The sequence below is a fragment of the Plecotus auritus genome (assembly GCF_963455305.1).
Source record: "Plecotus auritus genome assembly, chromosome: 4".
Taxonomy (NCBI): Eukaryota; Metazoa; Chordata; class Mammalia; order Chiroptera; family Vespertilionidae; genus Plecotus; species Plecotus auritus.
The window spans coordinates 174,955,525-174,967,742 of record NC_137775.1 but is presented as its reverse complement, the minus strand read 5'-3'; the positions used below and the strand labels follow the sequence as shown (position 1 = coordinate 174,967,742).

Here is a 12,218-nt window from a genome sequence, read left to right as displayed (position 1 = left end):
AAAAGACACTTCTCCAAAGTGGACATACAGATGGCCAAGAGACATGAAAAATGCTCAAAGTCACTAATCATCCGAAAGATGCAAATTAAAACAGTGAGGTATCACCTCACATCTGTCAGAATGGAATCAACAAATGACAAGTGCTGGTGAGGATGTGGAGAAAAGGGAACCCTAGTACACTGATGGTGGGAATGCAGCCTGGTGCAGCCACTATGGAAAACAGTATGGAGTTTCCTCAAAAAATTAAATATGGAATTGCCCTTTGACCCAGTGATTCCACTTTGAGGAATATATCCTAAGAAACCAGAGATACCAATCAGAAAGAATGTATGCACCCCTATGTTCATAGCAGCACAATTTACAATAGCTAAGATCAAGAAACAGCCCAAGTGCCCATCAGTGGGTAAAAAAGCTGTGGTACATTTATACCATGGAATACTATGCAGCAATAAAAAAGAAGGATCTCTTACCCTTTGAGACAGCATGGAGGGACCTGGAGAAACACACGTCTCAATATCTTTCTCTCCTCCATCATTCTTTGCAATGTTGCTTTCTCTTATTAGGTTAGTTTGGGTGGTCCTTAAGGATTGCAAGTATTTCATATATTTTTTTGTATCTTCAAGATGCCTTATATAATTCTTAATATATACTAAGCAGTTGATTCTTATACTTTGGTTGATTATTAAAACTTGATATAAACCTTACCTGATGATGAATACATCTAGCAATAGCTAAGTAAGTATGTGTCTTAAAAACCAACCTAAGGATTTTAAAATGTATTCAGAAAAGCAATGGGGAGCTATGGTAGCATTCTCAGTGTATGTTCAGGAGGTGGCTGGTGCAGTGAAAGTCGTACTTTCTGAAGAGACAGCAGCAACGTTGTGCAAAGTGAACTGGACTGGAAAGAGTCTGCACCTGCAAGACCAAATGTGTCTCCGTGAGTTCCATTTTGAGAAATTATGCCTATCTAATATTTTTAAAGATTTATAGTAAACAAAGAAGCCTTCATTGTCCTAATCCCTAACACATGCGCAAGGGATGTTTACTGGAATTCAGTCTGAGTATAAATTTCTAAATGTAACACTGACAGTATCTCTTATCAGATGACATGATTAATGATGTTTTCTTCAGAGTTGCTCCAGTTAGTGCTTATAAAGATGCTTCCCAGCTCCTAATGCTATTTCAAAGATACAGTCAGATGATTACACTTATGAGCACCCTGCAAGGATCAGGAAAGATAAGGCAGTGATTGAATGGCTTTAAGGAATATGTTTTACCCAGGTTTAATTATTATGTAACTAGTGGCTTTCTTCTTCCTTTTTATTCTCGGCATTCTGTTTCTTTCTTTCTGGGAAAGCCGTTATTTTCCACTAGAGGCCCGGTGCACGAAATTCGTGCATGGGGTGTGTGTCCCTCAGCCCAGCCTGCACCCTCTTCAATCTGGGACCCCTCAAGGGATGTCTGACTGCCCGTCAGACATCCCTCTCACAATCCAGGACTGCTGGCTCCCAACTGCTCGCCTGCCTGCCTTCCTGATTGCCCCTAACCTCTTCTGCCTGCCAGCCTGATCACCCCCTAACCACTCCCCTGCCAGCCTGATTGATGCCTAACTGCTCCCCTGCCAGCCTGTTTGCCCCTAACTGCCCTCCCCTGCAGGCCTGGTCACCCCTAACTGCCCTCCCCTGCAGGCCTGGTCCTCCCCAACTGCCCTCCCCTGCAGGCCTGATCACCCACAACTGCCCTCCCTTGCAGGCCTGGTCCCTCCCAACTGCCCTCCCCTGCTGGCCATCATGTGGCAGCCATCTTGTGTCCACATGGGGGCAGCCATCTTGTGTGTTGGAGTGATGGTCAATTTGCATATTACTCTCTTATTAGATAGGATAGAGGCCTGGTGCACAGCTGGGGGGCAGCTAGTTTGCCCTGAAGGGTGTCCCAGATCAGGGTGGGGGTTCCCTTGGGGCGTAGGGTGGCCTGGGCGAGGGGCCTGTGGTGGTTTGCAGGCCGGCCATGCCCCCCAGCGACCCAAGCAGAGGCCCTGGTATCTGGGACTTATTTATCTTCTATAATTGAAACTTTGTAGCCTTGAGTGGAGGCCTGGGCCAGCCAGGGTGTGCAGAAAGCTTGGCTTCCTCCATTGCCGGGGAAACCCAAGCCTCCTGCTCGCTCCGTGGCTACAGCCATCTTGGTTGGGTTAATTTGCATACTTGCTCCCGATTGGCTGGTGGGCGTGGCTTGTGGGTGTAGCGGATTGATGGTTAATTTGCATGTTACTCTTTTATTAGATAGGATACCCCAATTCCATTGCAGATGCTATGTGATGACTTTCATAACTCACTGCTTATAGCTAAGAAAGGGATCCTCCCTTTCACAAATTAAAGAGTCTCTGGTTGTCAGATGAGCAATGAGTAGTGTCTGCTTCACAGACTTAAAATTGTGCTTTCTTTTTTCCCCTTGCTTACCAACAGGCTCTTTCACTTAATAGCCCTACAACTTAACAGAGGATTAGAGGCACCAGTCCTGTGAAGGTCTCCAGGAATGACACCCCATGCGGGGGTACTACCAGGGCAAAGGCTTTGAGGTGGGACCTTGCACTTGTTAGAGCAACAGAAAGACTAGTGTGACTGGAGTAGAGTGAGTGAGAGGAAAAGCAGAATGAGATTAAGTCAGCAATTTTGCCCAGCCTGCATGGCTCGGTGGTTGAGCGTTGACCTATGAACCAGGAGGCCACAGTTCGGTTCCTTCAGGGCACATGCCCAGGTTGCAGGCTGGATCCCAGTAGGGGGTGTGCCAGAGGCAGCCGATCAATGATTCTCTCTCATCGTTGATGTTTCTATCTCTCTCTCCCTTCCTCTCTGAAATCAATAGGAATATATATTTTTTAAAAGCCAGCAATTTGGACAGAGCCAGATGAGGTAGGTAGGCTCTCAAGTGCTGTGAATTTCTCCGATCACCAGTTCATCAAATTGACTCATTGTTTGCCCCTGGCCTATATGGACTCCAATCTCTACTAGAAAGATTATACCTTAAAGTATTACTGCTTAATAAGTTAATGTTTGTCCTTCACAGGGACTTTCTGAATACAAAGGCAACTTGAATATTCCCAAATTTGCCAGATCATAAATTTCCTGGCCTCCCACTGTTAGCATCCTGAATCTCCAGAAGAGGCCCAGGGAATAGTGCTTTTAAATAAATAGCCTCGCTGATTCTTATGAACAGGCCAGCTTAGGAAACAGTAAACTCCAACAGGGAGATTAAAGAGAGAATTTTGAGTGTGGAAGGCAGTTTTGAGCAGTTGCATCCCAAATCACATACCATTTTACTAATATTTGTGGCAGCTCTTGCCAATACATGGCACATGTGCTGCTGTTTCCTCCCCCATGACCATGGACTTGGTCTCTAATGGATCCCAAGGCTGCTTCCTGCTAACTCTAGACACGGGCTCAGTTTCTTCTCCACGCAGAGATCCAGGCAGCCACTACCAATTGATAAGACATAGGAGACGAAACTTATATGCCATCCCTCTTGTGCAGGTTATCCGTACACCAGGGGCCTTCTCAAGCTGATTTTTCTCTTGAGCAATACTGAGTTATTAAATAGGAAAATATATTTGTGTTTGGGGATTGATATGTAGGGTTTTATGGAGTCAGCGTTATACGTGGGGGGGGGGCAAAAGTAGGTTTATAGTCATGCATATAAAAATAATTCAATAATTATTAAATAATAATATAAGAATAAACTATTTCATGCACTCCAAACTATAAACTTGTATATTGCCCCACCCTGTATATTGAAATAGATTTCATAACTGCAGCATTATCTGGAAAAAAAATGGATTTCAAAATTTCTTTGATAAAAGCTTATGCATACAGGCATTTCTAAAGTATGTGGCAGTGAAAACCAAAGCAAGCTTTAGAATTAGGAATTTTAATCCTAGCTGGGCTGCTTACCCAGTTAATATAATATATCTTTGCCTCTTTCATTCCTCATTTCCATAGTGGAGACAAAATGTCACACACAGTCGCTGATTCAATGTGAATATGTGCGAAACAACTAGAACAGTTTGGTTACATGGTGTGTACACGAAATAAAGCCTACATTTCCTCTTTTTCTTTTGCAAGAAAAATCTCTCTCTATTAATAGACTTGCTTATAAGACTTTTTCCTGTGTTCCTCTACTTGGTAACAGATTTGGATCGTATAATGTGGAAATTTGAAAAAGTACTCTAAAATGTTATTTATTCCAAGTTTAATAACTAATATATATTTAGACAAGCAAAATCCTCAATTAACCTTTTATTTTACATGTATGGGGGTATGTCCTAGGCATGTAAGGAACCAAGGAATCATAGTTAAATAGGACCCTCACCACCGTTAGTACAATATACTGAGTTCCCACAGCCAAGAAAATAAGTTCAAATTGGGGACTCGTGTACAAAAATGTGCATACTGGAATTAATAAAGACTTGTTCAAAACTGTACTTACTACTTCTTCAGTAGAGTAATGATTATGAGTTATGGACAATCTTCTATTATTGAAGTAATTTATGCTCTGTGCATTATACTCCTATGATAAGTTAGTAAAGTTAAGCTAATTTAAGAGAAATAAATTTAAGAAAAGTTTATTCCCAAGTAATATTCTATTAGCTCAAATAATCAGAAATCTAAATGAATCAGAACAATTCAATACCTGAATAAGTTATTGATCATTTTATTGAAGTTGAATATAAATGCCTCTCAAGTTTTCCCAACTTCTCTATTTCCTCTGCCCCTCAGGCATGTGTGCTTTCTCAAAGCATATATCATTAGGCTAAAGTTTCAAAAAGTTCAATTATAGGCTCTTACTACATGTATGATCACATCAGATCACATCAATCAGTGTATGTCTCCCATCTGTCCTTCCTCAGCTACTCTCATGGCGATTTGCTAGTTTCTGAACCAGTCCTAACAATATCAGGATCAAAAGCTTGAATCTGCAATCTGGTATAAATTTAGAATTATTTGCAGCAATTCAACAGCTATACACAATGATCGGGCTCCCATATGTCCTGTGTCTCTTTCTTTACCATCAATGTAGCATAGCCCAAGGTCTGCTATATGAAGACCAGGCCTTAGGTTTGAACAACAAACATTTACTTTTCACAGTTTTGGAAGCTGAGCAGTCCAAGATCAAGGTGCTAGGGAGAGCATGCTTCCTGGTTTTCGGCCTTTGTGCTGCATCCTCCTCCTCCTCTTTTTATAAGGATGTTAGGCCTATCATGAGGGTCCCACCCTTATGACCTAATCTAAGCCTAATTAGCTCCCAAAGGCCTCATCTCCTAATACCATCACTCTGAGGGTTAGGGCTTCAAGGTATGAATTTTGAGGGAGACGCATTCAGTCCAAGGGGTAATCATTTTCATATAGCCAATAGAAACAGAGGATGATGGTCTGTGGCCAGCATTAGGGGGCAGGAGGAAGCTGAGGAAGGGTAAGCTCAAGCTGAGAGCCTGGTAGAGAGCTCAGTTTAATAGAAAAAAATATATATTTCTTCCTCTTAGGCCAACAGGGACAATAACCTAGCTATAATAGTTTTAAGAAAGTGAAGGAAAGAAGCCATTTAAGAATTAGTTGACCAAAAGGTAAATAAATTGATCTAGCTAAAAGTTTATAAAAATACATTGATATTAGAATGATCTATACAAAAGTTTAGACAACTTAGATTTATTTAAATGAATAAAAACAAAATGTTAATTTATGGATATAATTCGGTAGGCTAATTAGTCATGCAGTACAGCATTGCCCTTCGACAGTTTATTTCCATCAGCAGAATTAATCACAGCAGAGCAGATGTAGTAGGGACAATCCAAGGTTAAAACAAATGATACAAAATAATGAACTCGAGCACAAGATGATAACCTGGAGAAAGTCATGATTTATTATTCTGCCAGAGCCTTCTGTGGATTGTGCAGCCACTTTATGCAAGCCCGTCTCCCTTTTAAGCAGATATCTCTGATTGTAGCGATCTTTTACTTTGCATTAATTTTATCTGCCTTTGAAGGTAATGTAACTGTGATAAGAGCCAATTAGTTTTGCACCATCGAGAAGCACAATGAAATGTGACTTAAGAAAACAAAGATAAAATTAACTGTCTAAATGAGACTACAAGGCAATCTCATCTTTGCTATTTTCTTATAGGGCTGGAGCGCCATAGGTTCAGCGTCATAAACTGAAGGACAACTATAAGGATATTTGAGTTGTTTCAAAGACATGCTGTAAGGAACACTGTTCTTCCAGAGGAACATTAACTGGTAATTTAATGCTAACTTTCCACGGGACTTGAGATGTATATGTACAGATCACATTACAGACAAACACAAATGTCGGGGTGGCACTATGGGAAACCAAATCCCTTTTAAACTTTATGTTTAGGATTTTGATTATGAAATAAAATGAGCAAGAGGGTCTTCAATTGAACATCATCTGGCTTTATTACACCATCATCGTTGTTCCCCTATTGCTTTATTACCCAGGAAAATTACAGTGTTCGAAATGCAGAGATATTGAAAAAAGAAAATCTTTGATGGAGTTAAACTTTTGCATGTCTTTTGTGTTTTTTAGCTTATGTTTCTGGTAGGAAATGGATGTAAATAATGGTTAAATAATACAAACTCATTATGTTGGTCTAGGTTTTATTTATTTATCATAAAAACAATAAATAATTTTATTCTTGATAAAAGTTATTTTGGGGAGGTTAGAAAATTAGTAACTAAAGTTTTATTTTTTAAGTCAAGAAAATGGCATACATAGATCAATGAAACAGAATAGAGAACCCAGAAATAAACCCACACCTATATGGTCAATTAATTCATGATGAAGGTGACAAGAATAAACAATGAGGGAAAGGTAGTCTCTTCAATAAGTGATATTGGGAAAACTGGATTGTCACATGGAAAAGAATGAAACTAGACTCCTATCTTCCACATACACAAAAATTAACTCACAGTGAATTAAAGGCTTGAATGTAAGACCTGAAACCAAAAAACTCCTAGAAGAAAACATTGGCGGGAAGATCCTTGAGATTAGTCTTGGCGATAATATTTTGGATCTGACTAAAAGCAAAGGCAACAAAGACAAAAATAAATAAGTGGAACTACATCAAACTAAAAGTCTTTTGCACAGTAAAGGAAACTATCAACAAATGAAAAGGCAGCCTACTGAATGGGAGAAAATATTTGCAAGTCATATATTTGAAAGGAGGTTAATATCCACAATATATTAAAAAATCATACAACTCTGTAGCAAAACAAAAAAATCCAACTTAAAAAAATTTGCTAGTGTTCTTTAAAATAGTGAAAATGTGACAACATCCTTAAAGTATATACATTGAGAATATATAGGGTGGTGGAAAAAGTAATTTTACAGCTGTAAGTATGCAAAACCCAGAGTTTATTCTTATACTTTGTTTATTAATTATTGTATTATTTTCCATACAAACAACTATAAACTTGTTTTTGTCCCTCCCTGTATTCATTAAATAGTGCATCCATTCAAGGACATTCTGCACAAGCCCTGGTTCCCAAGCTTGTTTGCAATTTAGAATCATCTGGAGATGTTTTAAGAATTCGAAAGCCCAGGTCACATTCCACACCAATTAAATCATAATTTCTGGGAATGAAATTATGATATTTTTAAGTTCCCCAATTGCAATGTTATTTGGAAACCATTGCATTAAGGTGATGTGAAAAATATTTATTATCATGAAAGAATGTTCACGATATATTGCTTTGTCAAAAAAAAACACAAAACATCAAGATGCAAAACAGCTGTGTTCTACAGAACACCACTAACTTGTATTCTCTTTGCAAGGCTCATCATCTCACTGAAGGGACAGCCTCAGGCCTCTGGTGACACACTCCACCATTACTAAATCTGATTGGACCAAAACTAAGCTGCTGACCTATAGGAAGACAGTCTGTGAGCCGGCCAGAAGCTCAGGTTTGCTTGGCATCAAAATCTCTGACCAAGCAGAAATAAGCTGGGCAATCAGAATCTTGTTCTAAGGAAACTGCAATTGTGAATTTTGAAGGAATCAGGCACTAAAATTGAAACTGAAGGGAAATAAAAAGGAAGGTTTTGAGGCAGAGAAGGAGCCAAGAGAAAGCTAAAACAATGGAAAAGCTGAAAGCATTAGTAAACAAATGCTGTGAAGTAGTCAGACACTCTGATGGGTCAGCAAGAGGAGGGAGGGGAGATAGTTTGAAAAGACAAGCAAAATGAGGAAAGACCAAGAGAGTACCTGATATGTGGTATCAGTGAAGCTCCACAAACACTTGTTGAGGGTCTCCAGCACTTTGTTGGATTCAAGACTCACCTGGGCCAGGCTCCATGAGACCTAGTAGAATCCCAAAGATAATTGTCAAGGTAAGTCCTGTCATGGTGAGGAAAGTCTCTAAGAAGTTACTGGGAAAAAGAAGCTAAAGACTCCAAGGACCAAGAAGGCAAACACCACAGCAGAAACCAAGGAAGCAGACATTGGTCAAATCCATGAAGAAAAAACAGATACGGTGATATTTCTACAATGCAGGTTCTGTGAAATTTAGACCAATTTCCTGGCAAAAAGCTGGATTGCAGAGAAGTTCCTTCATGGGGGTCTTTGTACCTGGTACTTGGAAATGTTTGAATTCTAATTTGCAACTATGTTAAGCCTGGACTTTAAAGAACAAATGCAATAAAATTTATTTCTTGAGCACTATGCTTCATAAAAGAGGGCACTTGAGTGCTAATCCCAGTTACTATGTTAGGACAACCTGTGCAGGTGACATGGGGAGAATCCTTTCCCTTTCTGGGCATCTCAGCTTTCCATCTACATTCAGGGGATCGAGCTAGTTTCCACCAGCCCATAAACTGTGATGATTTTATTATTGCATAACTTCATCTCGGATTTTAGAATTCCCTCTCTCTGAGTAACCATCTAAAAAACAAGTATTTTTTTTTAATATTAATCACTTGGCAATGTATTTAGGCAAATATTTTGCCAATGATGTCCAACTAAAGGTTCGGTATTTGAAGTCATTCAACATGGAACGTCAGTATTGACGGTTTTAAGAAAATCCATTTCCAGATCTTTATATTTTAAGTGACTTTTTCCTAAACCTGAGAATGTGCCTGTGGTCAAAGTATCATATCTGTTTTCCTTTTCATCTGTCCTTTCCCTAGTGCCTTTTTCCACTTTATCAAAGAAAAAAGCAACTTGCCCATGGTGAACTTAGGAAGGTTGCATTTCCTTAGATTTAAAGACTATGGGGCGGTAAACAAAGGGCAATTCAAAATTTTGATGCCTGCGAAGCTTCCTTTAATCAAGACACCTCTTGGGTTTCTGTTGTGTTTTTTTTTAAGATTTCAAGGAAGAGGGGGTAAAATATTCTGTTTTAACTTCCTATGAGTGTTTCAAGTTTGAGTGGAGGTAAGTTAGTGAGATTTTGTTATTTTTTTAGGATCTACTCAGACTCATAGAATAAATATTTCCATTAACATTTGCTAAAATATTATTGCTACTGTAAGTTCACATGTGTCTTCTTTTGGGGTAAGGTCTCATGCCCACCATCACACATCAACAAATTTTCTGCTTATTTTTTCCTTCTTGTTATATACTTATGTGATTTGGACTAATTTTAAGGGAAGTGTTGTAGGTTCTTCTGCAAATAATGCACTTAGAACCAATCAGAAAATTTTCACGTAGCTTTATACTTATTAGTGACCTTTTAGTTAACTTCCACTAAAACTCGTCTTATTTTAGAAATAAGGCATACTTATCCACAGACATACCCTTTTTTAAAAAAACTGCATCCATTATATTAATAAGTGCATTTCTGATAAACTCTACCCTAGTGGGTAACAATTATTTATTAAAAAGTATAATGTATTCAGGTTTCTTTGATCAATTAATATTAAATATAATCACAACTTAATCCAAAAAAATTTTTTTAGCACTTAGAGCTTTGTGATAACAGACAATAAATGAGTTTCCAAATGTCATATTGTGTATATATTTTGTTTCAGAAAGGTAGAAAGGTATAATCAAATCCTTTCAAAACATAAAGACTTTAACCAAAACAATCAGTGAGGTAAGTACAAGGGGAATAAGGAGGAAAAGGAACAATGTATACTTTCTGACAAAAGAACGTATTGATGTGTCTTTTAAATATACAATTGTGGGTATCAAATCACTATGGAATTAGAATATACTTAAGAGCACTGTAATAGTTTTAATTTAAAATGTTAATATTTTAATATTGTAGAAATGGCACATTTGGTAACTATTAAACCCATAATGAAAAATTTAAATGTTGATTTTAAATGAGCAATTGGTCAACAATAAAGATTAAAAGAAAAAAAGAGAGAGAAAGAAAAAATAATAAAATGAGCAACTGAGCATCTAAAATTTTTAAAATATTTGTAGGGAGTAATAAAATGAGACAATGGAGATTTATAAAAGATACACTTATAGTTAGTCTTTATTATTTTATGCCTCTACTAATAGTCTTATTGAAGTCATGAAAACATTCAAAATATATTGCTTGCTAAATGACAGTCATAATATGATACATTGCAATTTTTAAAAATATATTTTTATTGATTTCAGAGAGGAAGGGCAAGGGAAAAAGAGACAGAAATATCAGTGATGAAAGAGAACCATTTATAGGCTGCCTGCTGTATGCCCCACACTGGGGATTGAGCCCACAACCAGGGTATGTACCCTGACTGGGAATCGAACCATTATCTCCTGGTTCATAGGTCAGTGCTCATCTACTGAGCCACACTGGCCAAGCTGATACAGTACATCGCAATTTTTAAAATCTACAAGATGTCATCAATTTTAGCATGTTGTTCTGTTAATTATTTGAAATATATTCATTAGATTATAATATTAATATTAAACATGAAAATATTAATAATGTTTATCTCTGGATGGTGCAATTCTGAGTGATTTTTATTTTCCTTTTAGTATATTTGTTATATCCTGAGCACATATTATTTACATTGTAAGAAAAAATTATTTAAAACAGTAAAGTGTATTCTTTGATCTGGACATTAACAGCTTTTCTAAGCAAAAACAAAAAGAAAACAACAAAAACAAAAATCGCTGCAGAATTTGATTCTCTGATAGTAATTCTGAAGCTTTAGCTACAACAAATGCTAAAGTAAAACCTTGTTTCTTGATCCTAAATTCAGCTGTCTTTATCCAGGATTCTCAGGACATTAATTCTGAACAAGGAGTGCAGAATCAGGCCCCCTAATAGCAACGGTACTACATCACTAAAAATATGCTGTATAAGTCTTTGTAAAAAGGCCAATCAGCAGAAAACATATTCTAGAAAGGCACCTCCTGCGTGGTCGTGAATTATACTTACCTTAACTGAAAAAATATAGGAAAGAGAACACAGAAATAGTAGTCAACTTACATTCTACATTAAGTTTGAATTATTATTCTTCAAGGAGTTCTGAGGCTGCTCAGTGTGTATTAAATCTCAAACAAGTTACAGGTTTTTGGAACCGAACAGTAATTGGTTTGTAAAACTGGCTTAAGCATTTCCATCTGCACACATAAAATTTTGATTAATTTTCTTTCTAGCTATGTGGTGAGGCATAGCAATATATTTTGACATTGAGCTCTTATCCACATTTAGAAGACTGAAACGTCATTATACTTTCACTCTCTGTGAAGACATTTCTAGATAAGAATAGACTATACAAAAATAGTACCAGGTGATACTTGGCTGGTAGTCAAATGGAGCTCCACCCTGTCTATAAATAAAATTTTCAAAGAACTCAATTCTACAAACACTTGAATGAACATTTTGGTTGTGTTAGTTTCATCTTGCATATTTCAGAAATATTCTAACCAGAGGATATCCTGATAACCCTACATACACAGCTCTTTCCTCAACTTCAAGGTTTCTTCTTAATTTGAGACATAGAAAACAAAGTTTTGCAGGGAGTATAAATTAGAACACTCTAATAAGCAAAGAAGAATTATACTTAATCTAGCTCAGTAGGTTAATAAAATAGAACTTTGAATGTCAAATGGGATATTAAGGCAAGACCTTCATGTCTTGAATCTACACTGATTTCAAATGTACAAGTTATGGAAATTCTACAGATAATATCTAAATACTTAGGGAAGAAAATACTTGAGTTTTATGGGATGGGAGCTATTACTCCTTAGAAGTGGGGCTTTAG

At 37.5% G+C, this 12,218-nt stretch overlaps 1 long non-coding RNA gene across 1 annotated transcript in view; it reads left to right on the top strand.

Moving 5' to 3' along the window:
* LOC308246214 overlaps positions 1 to 6,292 on the top strand; it is a 45,912-nt gene extending 39,620 nt beyond the window's left edge. The window contains exons 6-7 of the long non-coding RNA XR_013960374.1: positions 2,466 to 2,578; positions 6,174 to 6,292. This is a non-coding gene — a long non-coding RNA (uncharacterized lncRNA). The remainder of the gene's footprint in view (positions 1 to 2,465; positions 2,579 to 6,173) is intronic.
* The last annotated feature ends 5,926 nt before the right edge of the window (positions 6,293 to 12,218 follow it).